The sequence below is a fragment of the Capricornis sumatraensis genome, chromosome 10, assembly GCF_032405125.1.
Source record: "Capricornis sumatraensis isolate serow.1 chromosome 10, serow.2, whole genome shotgun sequence".
Taxonomy (NCBI): Eukaryota; Metazoa; Chordata; class Mammalia; order Artiodactyla; family Bovidae; genus Capricornis; species Capricornis sumatraensis.
Window position 1 is genome coordinate 103,519,541 of NC_091078.1, and position 18,791 is coordinate 103,538,331.

The window sequence follows — 18,791 nt, forward strand, 5'->3', positions numbered from 1 at the left end:
CAGGCTCCTCCGTCCATGGGATTCTCTAGGCAAGAGGACTGGAGCGGGGCGCCACTGCCTTCTCCTCCTTCCCACTGAGCCACCAGGGAAACTCGATAGAAGGGAGTGGCATAATATATTTAAAGTGATGAAAGGGAAAAACCTACAACCAAGAATTCTCTACCCAACAAGGCTCCTGTTCAGATTTGATAGAGAAATCAAAAGTTTATACAGAAAAGCAAAAGCGACGAGAACTCAGCAACACCAAACCAGCTGCACAACAACTGGTTTCTGGAGAGCGGCAGCTCAAGACCAGCTGACTTGAAAGTGCCGGTTGCCCAGTGGTTTGTGCCAGTTTTATTTTGTGACGTAGGCAAGTGCACCAGGCAGGCTTTTTAGCAGGACCCTGGATTTTAAGTCCTCAGGAAGTTATGTGACTGCATACATTTTAACTTAGTAATATTTTAGTAACCCGTATTATCTCAAATGATTAGAAACTATAGGCCTCATGTAAAATAAAAGGTTCCTCACTCACCTGGAAGCACCAAAGAAAAGTCATGTGTGCCTGGATGGTTTCACCAATAACTTTCAGGATCCGCTGGGTCTGAAGAGCTTCTGGAAGACAGCTGACAGGGGGATAAGCAGACAGACTTCCTCCTTTGCTCACCTGAAAAGCAGAGAAAGGGGACACTTAGTTCATCCAAACAGGGCAGGAAGAAAACAGAGCCAGGGCCCCCAGGTGCTGGTACTTGAATCATTCTACTTTCCTACATGTCTGAAACTTTCCATGGAAAAAGTTAAAAAGGCACAGGCTAAGCAACACTGTTGATCCATGCTGGGGGGAGATTCAGGGCCACATCGCTCTGCCCCACATGGTGGCTGCCTGACCTCAGCTATAATTAACACTCCAAGCTTCAAATCAAGGCTGATGGGAAAAGTCGTTTAAAAAGACACTGAACAGGTTGACATCCCTTTAGCCCCCATTCCTGTCCTCTGCGTCTTCAGATGTAACTTATAGTTTAGGCTCTCTTTCCAATCTACATTTTTATGATATTTTTAGAATTTTTTTTGGCTGTGCTGGGTCTTCATTGCTGCACATGGGCTTTCTCTAGCTGCAGCAAGCGGGGGCTACTCCTCGCTGCGGTGCGAGGGCTTCTCACCGCGGAGGCTTCTCTGGTTGTGGAGCGCAGGCTCAAGGCGCGCCGGCGACCACAGGCTCAAGGCGCGCCGGCTTCCGCAGGTGCGGCGCCTGCGCTCCGCGGTCTGCGGGGCCTGGGCTCTGGGGAGCCGGCTCAGTGGCTGTGGCACACGGGCTTAGCTGCTCCGTGGTATGCGGGATCTTCCCAGACCAGGGATCGATTGGCAAGCAGCTCTTAACCACTGGAGCACCAGGAAAGTCCCTATTCTTCTGCTTTTTAAGAAACGGTGGAAAAAGAAACGTAACATAAAGTTTGTCATTTTAACCTTTTTCAACTCTGTGGCATTAAATCCATTCACATTGTGTAGCCAACGCCACTGTTCATCTCCGGGACTGTTTCATTTTCCCAAACGGAAACCCTGTCCCCATGAAACACCAGCCCCTCGCACTGCCTGTGACTATGCCTTTGACTCCTCCAGGGACCTCACATGAGTGGGGTCACGTAACGTCTGTCTTCCTGTGACTGGCTTATCGCACTGGGCATGATGTCCTCCAGGCTCATCCATGTTGTCACATGGACACTTGGGTGGTTCCCGCCTTTTGGCTTCTGTGAATAGTGCTGCTGTGACATGGCTGCACGCCTTCCAATCTATTTTTAACACATCTGTCACCAATACTAAATTTTTAAACATTTGGCACCAACACACTAGACACAATCAGTGTCTTATAGCCGACTTTTGTCATTCACACTGTTTCTAAAGTCTGTGCACTCCTGGGTCATTCTGAGGAACATACGGCATTCTTCACGGCATTCTTCGGGTCTTCTCTGTGGCTCAGGCGGTAACGAGTCTGCCTGCAGTGCAGGAGACCTGGGTTTAATTCCAGGGTCGGGAAGATCCCCTGGGAAGGATGTGGCAACCCACTCCAGGATTCTGGCCTGGGAAATCCCATGGATAGAGTAGCCTGGTGGGCTACAGCCCATGGGGCCGTAGAGAGTCGAACATGACTGAGTGACTAACACTCTGACTTTTGATGGCATTCTTACAACATGAGGTAAGTATATCTTATTAAAATTTTAATATATCTCTTAAACTTTTATGCCTTTATTCTCTCGATGGCTTTAGATGCTTTCTGACTTATTTCTGACCTACTGAAGTTCATGCTGGTGAGGACACCTTGGTACAGGCTCTCTGTGCACAGATGCCTCTCCAGAGACAGAACTACTCAGCTGTAGAATGGACACATTCCCATCTTATTTGATTTTCTGAATTTCCCTATAAAGTCGCTCTGCCAATTTGTATGGTCACGTACTTGGAACCAAGAAGGGAGGAGTCTCCATTATGATGACACCATTATAGCGACCCCCCCTCATCTGAAATTGCACTTTTTGTTTTAGTTACCACTGCCAATCTCAGTCCAAAAATATTAAGTTAAAAAATTCCAGAAATAAAAAACTCATTCATAAGTTTTAAACTGCGCACAGTTCGGAATAGCATGATGAAACTTTGCACCATCCCGTTCCCTTCTGCCCAGGATGTGAATCACTCTTTTGTCCAGCACATCCATGCTGGTTACCTAGCAGTCTCCATTATCAGATCTATGGTATCACAGTGTTCGTGTTTAAGTAACCCTTATATCAGAGAAGGCAATGGCGCCCCACTCCAGGACTCCTGCCTGGAAAATCCCATGGATGGAGGAGCCTGGTGGGCTGCAGTCCGTGGGGTCGAGAAGAGTCGGACATGACTGAGTGACTTCACTTTCACTTTTCACTTTCACGCATTGGAGAAAGAAATGGCAACCCACTCCAGTGTTCTTGCGTGGAGAATCCCAGGGATGGGGGAGCCTGGTGGGCTGCCGTCTATGGGGTCACAGAGTTGGACACGACTGAAGCGACTTAGCAGCAGCAGCAGCAACCCTTCTATAATACTTAACAATGTCCCCAAAGTGCAAGAGTACTGATACTCTGGCAAATTGGATATTCTCTTACTACCTTGGAAGAAAAGTTATGACCAACCTAGGTAGCATATTCAAAAGCAGAGACATTACTTTGCCAACAAAGGTCCATCTAGTCAAGGCTATGGTTTTTCCAGTGGTCATGTATGGATGTGAGAGTTGGACTGTGAAGAAGGCTGAGCGCCGAAGAATTGATGCTTTTGAACTGTGGTGTTGGAGAGGACTCTTGAGAGTCCCTTGGACTGCAAGGAGATCCAACCAGTCCATTCTGAAGGAGATCAACCCTGGGATTTCTTTGGAAGGAATGATGCTGAAGCTGAAACTCCAGGACTTTGGCCACCTCATGTGAAGAGTTGACTCATTGGAAAAGACTCTGATGCTGGGAGGGATTGGGGGCAGGAGGAGAAGGGGACGACAGAGGATGAGATAGCTGGATGACATCACTGACTCGATGGATGGGACTCTGAGTGAACTCCGGGAGTTGGTGATGGACAGGGAGGCCTGGCGTGCTGTGATTCATGGGGTCGCAGAGAGTTGGACACGACTGAGCGACTGAACTGAACTGAACTGAACTGAACTGATGTCTAATTGATAAATTTAACATCTTCATAGTTATGTTGCATAGGAAAAAGCATAGTATAGGTTAGGGAACAGTACCATTCATGGTTTGAGGCATCCACTGGGGGCCTTGGCATACATCTTTCCCCACCCACTTCAGACTGGTACTCCTGAGTCATTTTCTTCTCCTTCAAAATCACTTAATGGAAAATATGCTTAATTTGCCTGATTTATATACCCCAAATTTGAAATCTGTGATAATTCAATGACTGGATTAAAATTCTGCTTAACCAATATTTTGGGAAGAAAGTTCTCAATGAGAACATCATCACTTAAAATTTGGGAGGAAGGAACAGTGAAAAATCCTTTAGAAGATAAACTATTATTGAGCAACAGATAAAATAAGCTTGTCTGAACTATGATACATTTCCTTATTTATTACAGAAAAGTCAGTGAGACCACAACACAGAAGTGTCTTATTTCTAGAGGCTTTAATACATTTAATGCAATGAAATCTTTTAAAATAGTATCTGGAGTTGAACTCCATGTCCTCCCCTCCATGATCATGCGTTAGTAAAGAACAAGGTTAACAGATCAGCTCAGAGATGACGCTGTATGTGTGTATACTCAGTCGCCCGGTCGTGTCCGACTCTTTGCAACCCCATGGACGGTAGCCCACCAGGCTCCTCTGTCCATGGGGTTTTACAGGCAAGAATACTGGAGTGGGGTGCCATTCCCTTCTCCAGGGAATCTTCCCAACCCAGGGATTGAACCTGACTCTCTTGCATCTCCTGCATTGGCAGGAGGAATTTTTACCACTAGCACCACCTGGGAAGCCCCAGATAGCAAAGAAAAATTTCCCCTTTTCTCCCCAAGGACATATAAAATGTAGTTAGATAAATGGACCCCTGTGCTTATCTATGGTAATATCCCTATGCTGAAACATGAAAAACACCATGCACCTTTTAAACACCATGCACCACTTTTACCTTGTGGGTAAAACAAATTTACCCACAAATTTAAACTTAATCTACCATTTTAGCATCTCCTTACATCCTGGATGGAGAAGGCGATGGCACCCCACTCCAGTACTCTTGTCTGGAAAATCCCATGGACAGAGGAGCCTGGTGGGCTGCAGTCCATGGGGTCGCTGAGGGTCGGACACGACGGAGCGACTTCACTTTCACGCATTGGAGAAGGAAATGGCAACCCATTCCAGTGCTCTTGCCTGGAGAATCCCAGGGATGGGGGAGCCTGGTGGGCTGCCGTCTATGGGGTCGCACAGAGTCGGACACGACTGAAGCGGCTTAGCAGCAGCAGCAGCAGCAGCAGCAGCAGCAGCAGCAGCAGCAGTACATCCTGGAATGTTTACAAAAAAGCATAATAAGCACCTGGCCTAAGTTTAAAAAAATATCTACGTGGTAGTGAAAAGCCTTCCCCAGTAACTCAATCGGTAAAGAATCTGCCTGCAGTGCCGGAGACCCAGGTTTGATTTCATGGTCAGGAAGATCCCCTGGAGAAGGAAATGGCAACCCACTCTAGTATTCTTGCCTGGAAAATCTCATGGACAGAAAAGCATAGTGGGCTACAGTCCAAGGGGTTGCAAAGAGTTGGACACGACTTAGCAACTAAACCACTGAAAAGAAAGATGAAATCATTCTAATACAGAGTAGCAAAAAACATTTTATGAGAATGCAAGGTCAGTTTCATGGAAACACATTCTATACAGAAAATTAGATGACATTAATAGCATTTTTAGTATTCAGGTTTCTCTCTGAACTTGTGAATTACCAAAACCGGATATGAAAAGTTTTAAGTCGTAGAAATGAATGTAAGCCTAGGAGTTCCTGGCTTTTTGAAATGGTTTTACTTACATAAGCCTTTATTCAAGAAGAGTCACTCAGCTAAGACAAGCTTCACTAAATACTAATGCTATCAAAGTTCAAAGACATTCTGTGGTGCATTTAGAGATAAATACCTATGTCCAGGTTCTGATTCAGTGAAAGTCAGAATTCAGGATGCCTCCTCTGCTTCCTCTTCCACTTAGATTTTCCAAATCTGAAAAATCAAGAGAGACTCAGCTGGATTTCTCTGTGTTGAGGCTGCCGGATGTGCTCATATGGAAAGATGGCTTTAGCTCATCTCTCCACAGACCAGTAATCTTGCTGTTGCATCAAAAGTCTGACAGTACCTGTCATGTCACAGGGAAAGAGGGAGTCCCCAAAGTAAAAGACTTCTTTCATCCTCAGAAAATGATGAAGAAGTAACATGTGGATGAAAACTTTTTTGTGTATAGTTCTCAGTTTCCGAGGCCATACGAATCTGGGTTTTTATCAGGTGCCAATCATGGAATATTCTCCAGTGAGTGATTTTAGGCCCTCGGGCGTCGCAAGGTGCATGGACAGCTGCAGAGGGAGTGGGCAGCTCTGGCTGCTGCCACCCCGCAGAGCAACCCCAGCCCCAGACCCCAGGTGGATTCCCATGGAGGTACAGCCTCCACGAAGCGTTATTGCTGAAAGGGTTTAACTTGATCCAATTAAGGCTTTAGCTAGGGCTTTAATTGTTTTATCTTCTTTCAGAAGATAGAGGAGGTTGATTACAGTAATTAGCTGATATATTCTCATTATTAAAGAGAAAAACCATGACAGAAACTACATCGGCCAACTTTGCTCTTTGAAAGAAATTCACCAGCTCCTGGAGACTCCAAATTACCCCAGAGGGGGTGTGCCAACACTGGATGCCAGTCACCCGAGACCCTCCCTACCAGCATATCACGGCATAAGACAGCGTCTCTACTTCCCTGGTGGCTCAGCTGGGAAAGAATCCACCTGCAGTGCAGGAGACCTGGGTTTGATCCCTGGGTTGGGAAGATTTCCTGGAGAAGGGAAAGGCTACCCAGTCCAGTATTCTGGCCTGGAGAATTCCATGGACTGTATAGTCCATGACTGAGCAACTTTGACTTACCTGTTAACACTGGCAAAAAAAAAAGTAAGGGAAGCTAATGGCTAGCCCAGCTTCCCAGGTAGTGCAGTGGTAAAGAGCCCTCCTGCCAATGCAGAGACTCGGGTTCGATTCCTTGATCAGGAAGATTCCCTGGAGGAAGAAATGGCAACCCACTCCAGCATTCTTGCCTGGGAAATCCCATGGACAGAGGATTCTAGCAAGCTACAGTCCATGGGGCTGCAAAGAGACAGGCACTACTTACTAAAACTGGAGTGTAAACTTTAAACATGGACTTGGTTGACCTGATGATTGGAAAGGGCCAGCGAGACCTCAAAGGGAAACTAAAAGGAAGGCGGAGTTTGTGCAGGCCATCAAGGCTCTGTACAGTCTCCTGTGTTCACCGGGCAAGAGCTGGTCCTCACGTCGTGTGTGGCCAAGCCGGGAATTCTCCTAAATCTGCTATATTTAACGTACATTATTTTTTATTGAGATATAGTTGACAGATAACATTAGGTTGGGCTTCCCCGGTGGTTCAGTGGTAAACAATATGCCTGCAGTGAAGGAGTCCCAGGAGACACAGGTTCGATCCCTGGGTCAGGAAGATCCCCTGGAGGAGGGCATGGCAACCCACTCCAGTATTGTTGCCTGAAGAGTCCCATGGAGAGAGGAGCCTGCTGGGCTACAGTCCATGGGGTCGCAAAGAGCTGGACACGACTGAGCGACTGAGCATGCTTACGTGCAACATTATGTTAGTTTCAGGTGTGCAACACAATAATTTGATACACGCGTATATTGTGGAACAATCACCGCAGTAAGTTAACACTCATATCCATAATTGTTACGCATTTTTTTCTTGTGATGTTAAGTTTTAAGATCTGCTCTCAGCAACTGTCATCAAATACGTAATACAGTAGTCTTAGCTATAGTCACCATACGCTACACCACATCTCCTGCGTCTGCTTTCTAACTGGAAATCTGTATCTTTTGATCCCCTTCACCCATTTTGCCCACCCACACCCTCGCCTTTGCAAGCGCCAGCTTAGAAAGCTCAGTGGATCCCGTACAGGACAAATACTTAACAAACAAACTGCTTAAAACTAAAGGCAGAGGAAATATTTTTAAGTCTATCAGGGGAAAACGATGCGTTTTGCGTAGAGGAGACGATATTCAAATTACAGTGTCCTTTAAGAAGTGGATGCATGGACAAATTGTGTTATTTTACTTATAGCTCCTGAGAGCTTCTTTGAGTCTATAACTTCAATATCTGTGCTATCTTGGGTTTGGCATCTATGTGTTTATTGTGCCTTAGTATATTGGTTACATTTTCCTGTTTCTTTATATGTTGAGTAATTTTGAACTGTATTTTGGACTTCTGAATATTGTACTGTTTTCAGTCCTGTTATAGTCCTCTGGGGAACGTTTATGCTTTTGTTTTAGAGGAAAACTGAAAGTTCTGATTCATCTTCTCTTCGGTCTGTTCCGGTCTCAGCTGTGTTGGTTCAGGTCTGTCCGGTGTGTGTACCCGGTTGTACCGAGACTTGTGAGGGGCGTACACAGAATTCAGTTCAGTTCAGTCACTCAGTTGTGTCCCGCTCTTTGCGACCCCATGGACTGCAGCACGCCAGGCTTCCCTGTCCTTCACCAGCTCCCGGAGCTTACTCAAACTCACATACATTGAGTCGGTGATGCCGTCCAACCATCCCATCCTCTCTCGTCCCCTTCTTCTCCTGCCTTCAATCTTCCCCAGCATCAGCGTCTTTTCTAATGAGTCAGTTTTTTGCATCAGGTGGCCAAAGTGTTGGAGCTTCAGCTTCCACATCTGTCCTTCCAGTGAATATTCAGGACTGATTTCCTTTAGGATGGACTGGTTGGATCTCCTTGCAGTCCAAGGGTCTCTCAGGAGTCTTCTCCAACACCACAATTCAAAAGCATCAATTCTTTGGTGCCCAGCTTTCTTTATGATCCAAATTTCACATCCATACGTGACTACTGGAAAAACCATAGCTTTGACTAGATGGACCTTTGTCAGCAAAGTCATGTCTCTGCTTTTTAATACACTGTCTAGGTTTGTCATAGCTTTTCTTCAAGGAGCAACTGTCTTTTAATTTCATGGCTGCAGTCACTATCTGCAGTGATTTGGGAACCCCCAAAAATAAAGTCTCTCACTTTTTCCATTGTTTCCCCATCTATTTGCTATGAAGTGATGGGAGCTGATGCCATGATCTTCATTTTTCGAATGTTGAGTTTTAAGCCAGCTGTATCACTCTCCTCTTCCATTTTTATCAAGAGTCTCTAGTTCATCTTTGCTTTTTGCCATAAGGGTGGTGTCATCTGCATATCTGAGGTTATTGGTATTTCTCACGGCAATCTTGATGCCAGCTTGTGCTTCATCCAGCCCAGCGTTTCGCATGATGTACTCTGCATAGAAGTTAAATAGAAAGGGTGACAATATACAGCCTTGATGTACTCCTTTCCCGACTTGGAACCAGTCTGTTGTTCCATGTCCAGCTCTAACTGTTGCTTTTGACCTGCATACAGATTTCTCAGGAGACAGGTCAGGTGGTCTGGTATTCCCATCTCTTGAAGAACACATAGAGTTAGAAAGGCACTTCTCTGGTGGTCTTTCCTGTGGGCTTCCCTCCAACAGTCTCTGGGCCTCACAGGCCCTTTAGCCTGTTTCTTCTGGCCAGAAGTATATTACTTCTGTTATCATTGTCGTCAGTTCTTGAGATCTTTAGAAGTCCATGTGAGAAAAGAAGTGGACAACTGACACCTGTGCAGTTGTCATCTCCCAGATACGACTTCTTCCACAATTAGCTTGTTTTTGTGCACTTATCGGAGTTCTCAGGTAGTTTTGAAAAAATATTTTGTCCAAATATATCATCCACAATTAACAAGAGGAATGGGTTCCACTGGTCTAGAACTGGACAGTATTTTTAAATTTCAATTTCTCAACATTTCATGTCTAGAATTTTTATGAGTCCTTTGCATGTCTTTAACAGGCGTCACGTCTATATTAGACTGGTGGTTATTCCTGTCTCTACAGCCACAATCAGCCCCGAATTTTCCGTGTGCCCCTTTGCTGTATTTTCTTTTTGTTTCTTCTTGGCCCTTTGTGCATCCAGATAGTGGTTGTTCTATTTCATCTCACTTTAGAGTTCGAAACTGTGTTAAGAGCTCTGTCTCTTAGGAGACTGATTAGAAGTTTGTGTCTTCTTAGATAGTTGGAGAGTTACATTATCTACTAGGTACTTGCCAGCCACAAATACAAAGTAAATACATTTAGGAGAAAAAGCATAAGTCCATATATTTAAATTATTCAAGACAGCAAATCCTCTATACCACCATTAGTCATTCCAAAACTAGTGAATTGATTCACTTAAGAGAAGCTATCACTGAATAATTAGACATTTACTGTCCTTCCCCTTTATGAATTTTAAGAACTTGATCCTTTGTTTATTAGTACGGATTAGCACAGAAGGACTGATGGTGGCATAGCCATTGCCCACCAGCATCTGGACAAAAAGAAGACCTGGGTCACTCTTCCTCAACATTCCTGAGAAGGAAGTGATCATGCAGTCCAGAAAGTATTAGACCACAAAGAAACTCATGAGCAGCAGGACGGTCTCAGCGGCCCTTTCTTCCGGGGATGCTTTTGGAGAAAGCTTGGTGCTGTGAAGGTGTTGGGTCTGCCTCTTATGCCTGTACAAGAGAGTCACCATGTATCCACTTGAGACGGCCATGAGCCCTAGGAGAGAGACATCCCAGAAGGTCGCTAGGGAGAAATATATGTACCTGAGAAAGTAACTCAAGGTCCAAAGTGAGCAGGATTCAGTGATAACCAGAAAACGGTCCGAGGTCACATTGGGTGTGGCAATGGTTGAGACTAAATAGCGACTACTAATGGACATGTTAAAGACCCAGAGGAGGAGAAAGCAACATTAGGTTGTGATTTGACGATTTAAGTTTGAATGTTGCCAAACAGGAGTTTCTGACGTTGAGGGTGATGGCTGCAAGAAACACTGCGGGAAGAAAGAGCCACCCCTATGGACCGTTGATCAGGGCCTTTATTGGGCGGTCACTCTCGGGCAGATCTCCCGGGGGCGGGTAAGCGAGGAAGCGAAGGGGGTCTGCGAAGCAAAGGGAGTCTGCGAGGTATGAGGGGTGGGGAAGGGTTTTATAGCCCGGGCCGGGCTCCCATATAAGGAAGAAAGCGCGGGCTCAGCAGTGACTGGTGTCCAAGGGCTCCGTGTCGGCACCTGATTGGACGGCTTTGGTTGTCAGCCCGCCTCCGGGGCTTGTCTGCGGCACTCTGCCGGGACATGTCCCGACATGCCCGGGCATGCCCAGGCATGCCTCAACACGCCCGACCTTGCCCGACCTTTCAATGGCCTGGAAGATGCTCAGCAGGCAGGTGGTACAAATGGAGAGGCCCCTTGTCAGCCTGTTTAAGTAGAAAACTGATTTACATTTGATGTCATCCCAAGCGTTCTGAGACCCAAAGACGTCTGTACCGACAAACCCCACGGCTACTAGCATGACTGTGTGGATTAGGGCCAAGTGACTAATCATCAGGTCAGTGGGCTTGGGTCTGTGCTCGAGAAGGAAGGTGTGGACGTGGAAGAGAAGGATAGTGTTGGCTGAGATCCCAATAACAACCTCTCAGAAGAATGCATTTCTTACAGCAACAGAACGGGAGGGTTTATCTTTATCCATCTCTATGGGGACATCTATTTATAGTAAACGTCTGAAGAGAAAAGCAAGAAAAATTCTCTTTACCACAAATATTACCTTCACCATTTTCCACCAGCACTATTACCATCATCAAGACATGTGGATTGATCCGAATGCACCCGTTTTCAGGTTCATGCATCCAAGGACTTGATGCTCAAGTCTGCCTTCGCGCCTACCTGGATGTCATTAGGCTTCTCTCCCCCAGCCCACCCCTGCGCAACCCACCCACGGTGGATAATGTATCCCATTACTGGGCCGGGCTCCAGCGGCACCGCTACAATTAAGTGTCATGCTTTATAGAAGTCAGTTGCTCATTTTTACCTTACTTTTTACTTTTCACAGTCACTAGTCATTATTAAAACCACGGGCAAATCTTCTTTCTCTGTAGGAAAATTCCATAGTAGAAGCAGAAAAGTTGATCTCCTTTCTCCAAAATATTGATCCAGGAAGATGACAAAGATTAACACAATCAAAAGCACCCCTTTACATTAGCTGGCACGCAGTGCAGGAGAGACAAAAGGAATCATGCCTCTAATCATCCAACTACATCCAGACTTCAAGGTTCACAGACAACTCTATTAGTCAGAAACACACTGCAAATATTTATTTATCTGTTTATTGTTACATGAATATGATAAAGATCCCCAGTGCCACAACTAAGACCCAGCGCAGACAAATAAATAAACATGTTTTTAGAAAAGAAAGATATATATCTATTTCTGTGCTTCAATAGCAAACATATTCCGGAAAATATGAATCTTTCATTAAAACAAGCTAAAATAAATCCTATGGTGTGTCCTCGCACATCCATGCTTCATCACACTTACTGCTTGAACTGCTCACCACTGTTCAGGAGAGTAGTGACAGAGCAGAAACTTTTCCCGTCAACAGCGTAATCTATGAGACCCTCTTCAAATAAGCCTCTCAGCAGTGACTGATGTTCAGAGGGTATCAGGCTCGCCTAACGTACCAAGCACAAACAATCTCATTTATACACCTGAGATGCCCTCAAAGGGGCTTGATCATAATGATCTAAGTCACAGGCACAATAACATAAACGAAAATTCTGAAACAGGTCACATTCTAAGAGGCTGCTACGCTGAGAAAGAGGAAAGAAAAGTTATTTGGGAAAATTAGGAAACAAAACAACAGATAAAACAAGGAAAACAAAGCAACGCGTAAGTGGAGCGATACATGTCAATGAGAAACACAGGCATTCATTTGGGAAAATCACCACCAGGAGCTGCTGTAGCTGATGGCGCAGGCTGAGGCTCACCGCTGAGGCTCCTTTCAAACACCCAATCAAGGAAGCAATCACTTCAGACACTGTATCATTGTGCAATTATGTGAACACGGATACTCATGTGATGCACAGTGCCGTCAAAATGGGCCACACACTACTGAAGAATGTTAAGGTCATTTCACTCGAGCCAGGGGTCAGAGAAGCGATGAGTGTGCGTGGAAAGAGGACACCCCGCACCAGAGCCCGAGGTAAACGTGGGTGTGGTGCCCTTGTGGACAGATGGCAGGGTGAAGGAGAGGAGAGAGCATCTGTGCTCGCGCTATACAAGCAGAGTAACTCCTTGGGATGCAGATAAGGCATAAACCCCCTTTACGTTCAGCAGTGTGCAGTGTGCCGCAGACATGTGAAAGAGCACATCTCGGTTCACCGCTGAATGGCGCAGCACCTTCACTTCCAACGCTGCTATCCTCTGTTACAAAGTAGGGATGAGCAGAAAGGCTCTGGGAGGAGAGAGTGACAACATGCCATGTGTGTGGGTTTGGACTGCGGGTGTGCTAGAAGACACGTTCCACCTTGTGGCGACTCCTAGCTGGAGAACCGGGAAGAGAACAATGGAGAAAGAGCCTGAAAGGTCAAGGAAGCAAAATCACCACCATCCAGGTGTCAGTGATGGTACAGATCTGAAAACATATGAACTTCAGGAGGATGAAAAAGAGAAGCCTGAGGTACGGTCGAATATGTTAACAGCAGCAGTTTCCTAAAACACATGGGTGAGAATTACCTACTGTTTTTACAGATTTCAAGGATTGCAAAGTATAGCTCAGGGTGGTTGCCTGCCCATGGCTGTTTGGGTATTTACAGCATGGATATTTTTACATCTATTCTGTGAAAAGGCAAAACAAGAGTAATCATTATTCCAAACACAAAGGAAAACCCCAGAGGTGCTTTATCACAAACCCAGAAAGTCCTACGTAAGAATGGGTCTGGTTTTCTTGCTTCAGAGTTTTTACTTAATCATCCTCTTCTTTGTATTTCAGTAATAAAAAAAGATCAGTTCACACTTCTCTCATAATAAATTCACAAGACATAGTTTGGAAAAAAAAATCTAAAACTCAAGCATAAAGGTCAGGGCAGATGAAAATGTTTTTTGTTCCAAACTTTCCTTCTAATGAAATGGGTTCTGGCATACCCGAAATGAAAGGGAACAGATATTTTTAAAATGAATAACCTATGAAGAAAAGAGAAGACACAAAATCTTTTTCCTCACCAAACACTGTTGATTCTGCGTTAGGCCTTCAGCAGACAAGCCGGGGACACGCCTACCATCAGCACTGTGCTCTCTTTATTTTTCATGGAATCCCAGAATCATTTTCACTGTCCCCTGATTTGAAATTCCCTAACTGCTAGAGCACAGTCCTATCTACAGTAATTTGAAACTTATGAAAGTGAAACTGGGACAAGAAAGATCTTCATGAGAAAAAAGTGGCAAATATTTTGGAGGAATGTGAGGTTAAACTCTCTTTACAAAGTGATGTTTCAAACAAAGAATCTGGTTTTCTTCTAAATGCTTAGCTTTTCTTTTTTTTAAATAACCCAAACCCCAGAGGGCACTTATTTTTAAAAGCTCTAATTGATTTATGAAAATGAGAGAAATGAAACTGAGCATATTTAATGAAAACGCAATCAGAGCTAAAAATTTTTTCCTTTAAGGAAAATATTATTATATTAGTAATACTCTAACAGTATAATCTCTTCCTTGAGAACTGAAATAGCAAGTAAATAAAAGTAATTTTATTCAGGGAAAAAACACATATCAGCAATTAAATAATTTAGTATTTCACATGAAAAGACCCATTATTTTTATGAGTCACCAACTTAAAGGATGACCTACACTAACAAGAACATTTCCCCACTCCATTAAAGAGAAAACCATCCTCTGACCTGGGAGATGGTTAGAGTAGAATGGCTCATCTGAAAAAAACATCACTATTAGACCAAATTTGCCTCTTTCTCCAGCCTGCCTACAAGCGCATCCATGCACTGCTTCTCAGTGTGTGGAACAAAGAGGCACTTACCCAGATGGACGTGTGGGGTGATCTGTGTATGCGAGATGGACTGGGACAATTTCAAGGCAAGGAGGTCATCAGCTCATCTCTCTGCAGGCCTGTAATTTTAGTGTCTAGAAAGGTGACAAGATCCAGCTGGGGACAGAAGAACCACGCTGTCCCCAGTGGAACATTTTACTTGTCTATTAATTTTAATTCATTCTCTCCAGGAAAATAAATATCCGGGGAGGTCTGTACTCAAAACTTTTCTGTGAATTCCCTTGCCACATCTGAGTGGAAGGATCAGAAGGGCAACAGTCATGGTAGAAAATACTAGTGCTCTCATTTTGATCCTAAGATCAAATTAAAATAATCTCTTTTCAACTTGGTAATGTCCTCTGGGGTGAGAGACTCCTGGTCCCTCCGGCGAGTTCCAGGGGGCTCTGTGTGTCCTCCACCTCCAGTATCTGACGGACACCCACACCCTTAGGTCAGTTCTCAGGTGGAGCATGTACTACCAGATTCTGAGTATTAGTACTCACATAGTTTGTGATTTCAAAATCTTCGTTTATGTTCCAAGCTGTGAGTCAATATTAAAAGTGAACTGAAAGGAAATAAAAGAAAAAATAGGAAAAAATAAAGAGCTCGAGGTCGAGAGCTGAGGTAATGGCAGGCGTATTGGACATGATGAAAGCTGCGGTGTCGCCCACCTCAACTCTACTGCGCGAGGAACCTGAATGACCCGGCCCTCTTCCTAACAGAGGCAGCCAAGAGTCTGCATTTCCTCTGAAATAAACAATATCAAATTATGCTTCAGTCTCAAATGTAGTTTACACAAAATTATATAAACAACTATAAAACATGTGACAAAATGGGGCTCTGTAACTTATAATCAACTGGAATGCCATCACCTCCACTAGCTTTGTTCATAGTGATGCTTTCTAAGGCCCACTTGACTTCACTTTCCAGGATGTCTGGCTCTAGGTGAGTGATCACACCATCGTGATTATCTGGGTCGTGAAGATCTTTTTGGTACAGTTCTTCTGTGTATTCTTGCCACCTCTTCTTAATATCTTCTGCTTCTGTTAGGTCCATACAATTTCTGTCCTTTATCGAGCCCACCTTTGCATGAAATGTTCCCTTGGTGTCTCTAATTTTCTTGAAGAGATCTCTAGTCTTTCCCATTCCGTTGTTTTCCTCGATTTCTTTGCACTGATAGCTGAGGAAGGCTTTCTTATCTCTTCCTGCTATTCTTTGGAACTCTGCATTCAGATGCTTATATCTTTCCTTTTCTCCTTTGCTTTTCACTTCTCTTCTTTTCACAGCTGAATTCCAGTTGAGCTATTTCAAATCCTGAAAGATGATGCTGTGAAAGTGCTGCACTCAATATGCCAGCAAATTTGGAAAACTCAGCAGTGGCCACAGGACTGGAAAAGGTCAGTTTTCATTCCAATCCCAAAGAAAGGCAATGTCAAAGAATGCTCAAACTACCGCACAATTGCACTCATCTCACACGCTAGTAAAGTAATGCTCAAAATTCTCTAAGCCAGGCTTCAGCAATACGTGAACCGTGAACTCCCAGATGTTCAAGCTGGTTTTCAAAAAGGCAGAGGAACCAGAGATCAAATTGCCAACATCCGCTGGGTCATGGAAAAAGCAAGAGAGTTCCAGAAAAACATCTATTTCTGCTTTATTGACTATGCCAAAGCTTTTGACTTTGTGGGTCACAATAAACTGTGGAAAATTCTGAAAGAGATGGGAATATCAGACCACCTGACCTGCCTCTTGAGAAACCTATATGCAGGTCAGGAAGCAACAGTTAGAACTGGACATGGAACTACCAGGGTCCAACCCCGGTTGGGTCCAGGGTATCCAAAGCGTGGATGGCGAGGAGAGGGAGATATATAAATTTAGAGAGAGATAAGGAAAGAATTTGCAGTTAAGAGAATAGAGGAGAGAAAGAGGCTTATATTCCTTTGTTTACACAGAAAGTCAATAAAATCTCGAGACAAGAGACTTGCACCGTTTACGTAGGCTGCAGGCGCCCTCCTGGTCTCCCGGAGGAGTGAAGAGGCAGGGCGCCTTCCTGTTCAGGTCTTAAAAGCCCAGGCAAATAAGTAAACACGCCAGACCTCTGTGCTCCAGAGGGGAATTAGCCTGAAAAGGAGAGTAAGAAAGAAAAGACGACACGGGGAAACCAGGCTTTCGTGGAACTGGTCCTGGTCCTGGTCCGTCTCTTTATTTTTATACTTTAAGTTGTACACAGAGATAAATGTAAGAAGCAGAGTCACGCAGGGTCAGCTGCTCTGACCCTTATCTAAAGACAGTGTTCTTTGCATATCTTTGTTCTTACAAGGGTCTTATGTTAGTTTACAATATCTTCTGGTCTGAAGACCGATTAACATTTTATGGCCACATCTTTCTTTCTATTGATAAAGCTTAGTCAATCAGAAAACTTGTTTTCCCTTAAGATCTACTTAGTCCTAAGATGGTGATAAAGTTACATTCTTACATAGCAAGGATACAACGATTTATAGCAAAGAAAGAGGAGTACAGTGATTTATAACAAAGAGAAAATTCATTAACTCAAAAGTCTAGTATTGCTAACATCAAAACTACTATATTTCTTTTTCTACATTCCAATTACATTGATTAACATACTCCCAGGTGCCTAAGGATATGGAGGCAATCATTAACTCAGCAATGAAACCCTTCACCAACATGATTTTTATCTTTAGAAAAACCCTATGCTAACTAAGACTTTCAAAATACTCCAAACTCTCTGTGCTGTTTATGGTTGAGAAGTTATAAACAATCATGTGCGTAGCAGCAAGAGTGTGTATAAACCTGTCACACAAGCTAGACTGCCAGCAGAGAGGGTTGAGCTGAGACACTCCTTTTATATGCAAGAGACTATTAACTGGAGCTCTAAGTTAATTTTCCAGAGAAAGGTGGTCGGGGATAGCCCCTGTTAATGTCAGAAGAGTGTAGTATAATAGACAGACTTTGGTTTCCGGGGTAGATGCTCGAGCAGATCTAGGGGACCCCTGGAGTCTTGATCCACCTTGCCCGTCAGGCCTCTTCCGCATGACCTTTGCCATGGGTGGGATCTCCCGTGCTGGCTCCCGGCAGAACAACAGACTGGTTTCAAATAGGAAAAGGAGTGCGTCAAGGCTGTATACTGTCACCCTGCTTATTTAACTTATATGCAGAGTATAGCATGAGAAACACTGGGCTGGAAGAAGCACAAGCTGGAATCAAGATTGCCAGGAGAAATATCAATAACCTCAGATAGGCAGATGACACCACCCTTATGGCAGAAAGTGAAGAGGAACTAAAAAGCCTCTTGATGAAAGTGAAAGAGGAGAGTGAAAAAGTTGGCTTAAAGCTCAACATTCAGAAAACGAAGATCATGGCATTTGGTCCCATCACTTCATGGCAAATAGATGGGGAAACAGTGGAAACAGTGTCAGACTTTATTTTTTGGGCTCCAAAATCACTGCGGATGGTGACTGCAGCCATGAAATTAAAAGACGCTTACTCCTTGGAAGGAAAGTTATGACCAACCTAGATAGCATATTCAAAAGCAGAGACATTATTTGCCAACAAAGGTCCGTCTAGTCAAGGCTATGGTTTTTCCAGTGGTCATGTATGGAAGTGAGAGTTGGACTGTGAAGAAAGCTGAGCGCTGAAGAATTGATGCTTTTGAACTGTGGTGTTGGAGAAGACTCTTGAGAGTCCCTTGGACTGCAAGGAGATCCAACCAGTCCATCCTAAAGGAGATCAGCCCTGGGTGTTCTTTGGAGGGAATGATGCTGAAGCTGAAACTCCAGTACTTTGGCCACCTGATGCGAAGAGCTGACTCATTGGAAAAGACTCTGATGCTAGGAGGGATTGGGGGCAGGAGGAGAAGGGGATGACAGAGGATGAGATGGCTGGATGGCTTCACTGACTCAATGGATGTGAGTATGAGTGAACTCTGGGAGTTGGTGATGGACAGGGCGCCCGGGCATGCTGCGATTCATGGGGTTGCAGAGTCGGACACGACTGAGCAACTGAACTAACTAACTAACGGACAGTGCACAAGAAAAAGTCAAGCGTAGCTGACTGGCACGTCTGCAGGTGGTGTCTGGTTGACACGGTGGGGGGAGAGAAGTTCCCTGTTTTTGCCTGTGTGGTTACCACCCCCACTCCCTTT

At 44.5% G+C, this 18,791-nt stretch overlaps 1 pseudogene; it reads right to left on the minus strand.

Moving 5' to 3' along the window:
* Window positions 1-9,963: 9,963 nt before the first annotated feature.
* LOC138087813 (vomeronasal type-1 receptor 90-like) lies at window positions 9,964-11,287 on the minus strand (annotated as a pseudogene).
* Between the last annotated feature and the right edge of the window lie 7,504 nt (window positions 11,288-18,791).